At 34.4% G+C, this 3,167-nt stretch overlaps 1 pseudogene; it reads left to right on the forward strand.

Moving 5' to 3' along the window:
- The first annotated feature begins 237 nt into the window (after positions 1–237).
- LOC138810414 (U6 spliceosomal RNA) lies at positions 238–337 on the forward strand (annotated as a pseudogene).
- Positions 338–3,167: the final 2,830 nt, after the last annotated feature.

Here is a 3,167-nt window from a genome sequence, read left to right on the forward strand (position 1 = left end):
GACTTCAAAATATGATCAAATTTAAAATGAAAACAACAAAATAGTCATTGACAAAAATTGCAAATGTGAGCAATCGACCAAACAATGTAAGTTTTTCCCACTATACACAGAAATTTAGAGAAATAAGATCAATAGCATTTTAGGAACAATAAGGGCTCCTTGTTACAAATAGGCAACCAAAGATATATGCCTGTATAAAGATTGCATCATTAACTACTTAAATTTAGAGGATACTACATGCTTCAGCAGCAGGCCTAACCAAATGACAACAATACAGAGATTAACATGGCACTTGCAGAAGGATGATACAAAAATTCGTGAACTATTCCATATTTTTCATTCTTCAAATGCAAGAAATGAAAAGCAGTTATTAAAAAGTTGATTACAAAAATACAAGTGTAACAATACATGTAATTCATAGAATTAAAGGTTAGTTTGACATCAGTGTATTAAATCTTCACTTTACAAAGGCTCTTACATAGCATAACCTTTACAAAACTTGAAATTAGATAATATTGTCATCTTATCCCAAAGAAATAAAATACTATAAGGACCTAGGAAAAAAGGAATCTTATCTTTTTCTATATGGAATGTAATCTGAAAGGAGACATTTATTAATGAACCTATATATTATAAAAATGTAGACTTCAAAGTATTATATCTAGAAGATAATGAAATAGATTATGGACTTTATACAAACTTTGATATACTTTTTTTCAGACAAGCACCAGGAATAACTTTAGTTTCTATACTATTCATTTCAACAGATAAGGTAAAATTAAAAAAAAAACCCTAACTCTGCAGAAATCATTATAGATGCATACAAACAACTCTTGAATACATTTTGACATCAAAGTGAGGCAATTCACATGGAAGAATACCATGGAATCCATGAATTTTTAAATTAAGATATTGCTGTTGCTTTTTATTATGAAAATATTTTGTAGGGACACAAAAGATGGAATGGCACTTTTGAAATTTAAGAAATTAACCAAACCATTACTATGTAGGAGAATAATTTGTACAGCCTTCCATAACTTCAAAGAGGTAGTGATACATACTTATCCTTTTGGCAAAATCAAATGCAGTTTCTTCCAAGTTGTTCTTCAGACCCGGTTTGAAATTATGGTTCAACAGAAGGAGATACAGCATATCTTTGCTATTTCTATTCCCAGCAGCAAGATGCAAGGGGGTCAAGAGGCCTTTAGTTTGGAGATTGGTATCTGCATCATGATGAATTAAGAAAGAATCCATTCAGGTATTAATCCATATATAAGTACTATGCAGCGGTGCCAAACCATTCACAGTTATTGCATGAATATCTGCCTTCAGTTACCAACTCATGGACAATGTCTACATGTCCACTCTAGGCTCCCCAATGATGAGGGGTATACTTATCCTCATCCCTGGTATTCATATGAGTGGCCTTTTTGAAAAGTAGTCTCTGCAATGCAGTAAGCCCAAAGAAGAAATTTGCTTGCATTCTTCTCCATTATTTTCTTGCAATTGATACCATTCCTCACGTTTTCATCTAGTTGATGGTCGTCATCAGAATTGCCTAACAAGAGACTTTGAGTACCAGTGGGAATGAGGTGTCCATGTATTTCCCGAATAGTTCACGTTGGTTGAACTGGTCAGAAAAATCTGGTGAATTTCCTGCATGTTTTTTCACCATGATTTATTTTCTGTTTTTTCATTTTTACTATTTTAAATTATTCTAACTGGAGAGGAGGGAATTGATAGAGAGCAGAGGAAAGACGTTCCTCTGTATTCAAATGCACAGACTGAAAATGAGGACCAGTGGTGTCTTCATGTGCAGCTTATTCTAGGAATGAGAAAATAGGAAACAATGCCTTCTATGTAAATGATTTGGGAAATACAATGATATAGTGTAAGAGAACTTACTATTCAATATATGAGCTTTAAGAGCTTTCTAATACATCCATTATTTATTGGTTCTCAACATTAGAAAAAAATGTATAATGCAGTAGTAAAATAGAAGTCCTTTGCATGACTACTTAAATACCTTGTTTTTCGTTTTTTTTTATTGTGAAAATACTGTACAGAGGGTTTACAATTACATGGGAAGATAGTGATTACATTTCTTATCAAGCATTGTAGCCTCATCCTTTGTTTACATTTCCCATCCCTTCGCAGCCTCCCCTAGTCTCCCTACCCAATCCTTCCCCCCCCCCCAACTAAAGTTGTAAAGTTCATTTTCAACTGACAACATGTACTTCTCATTGTGGCAACGGGTCCACTTGTATCCTTATTTAAATGACTTGTTTTTCCCCTCTCCCTCCACAAATGATGCTGACATCAAATACAGTGAAAGCAGGGGTTATACTATGGGGAGGGACATACAAAGCAACAAAGAAATAATCTTATAAATATGTTAAAAACAAATGCATGAAAGAAAAATAAACATTTAAATACATAGCTTAGGGTTCATTTTCCTAACTTCACCTAATCTGAGCTTTTCTGCTTGAATCATACATATACTAGATATTGCAAATAAGGGAAACCATGGGACCTATGTTTCTTTGGGCTTGGATTACTTCACTTAATATAATTATTTCCAAGTCTTTCCATTTCCTAAAAAATGGGGCAATGTCATTCTTCTGATGGAGGCATAGAATTCCATCGTGTATATATATCACATTTTCTTGATCCAATCATATAGTAAGGGGCATCTGGGTTGGTTCAATAACTTAGCTATGGTAAATAATGCTGCAATAAACATAGTTGTGCTGGTAGCTTTAGTGTGGTCTTGTTTGTAAACATTTGGGTAAATGCCCAAAAGTGGGATTGCTGGGTGTCATAGGGGAGATCTATGTGGAGTCTTTTGAGGAACCTCCATACTATTTCCAAAGTGGTTGAACAAGTTTACACTCCCACAATCAATGAAATAAGGTTCCCTCCTGTCCACACCCCCTCCAGCATCTGTTGTTGTTAGAGTTCTTGATTTTTGCCATTCTAACTCGGGTGAGGTGGTATCTCAATGTTGTTTTGATTTGCATTTCTTTTATGGCTAGGGAGGTTGAGCATTTCTTCATGTGTCTATTGGCTATCCATCTTTCTTCTTCAGAGAAGTTTCTCTTTAAGTCTTTAGCCCACTTATTTATTGGACATTTGTTTCTTTGAGGATTTGCTCTTGGGGGATTTAA

This window comes from Dipodomys merriami, unplaced genomic scaffold, assembly GCF_024711535.1.
Source record: "Dipodomys merriami isolate MVZ:Mamm:240054 unplaced genomic scaffold, mDipMer1.0.p SCAF_1030, whole genome shotgun sequence".
Lineage (NCBI taxonomy): Eukaryota > Metazoa > Chordata > Mammalia > Rodentia > Heteromyidae > Dipodomys > Dipodomys merriami.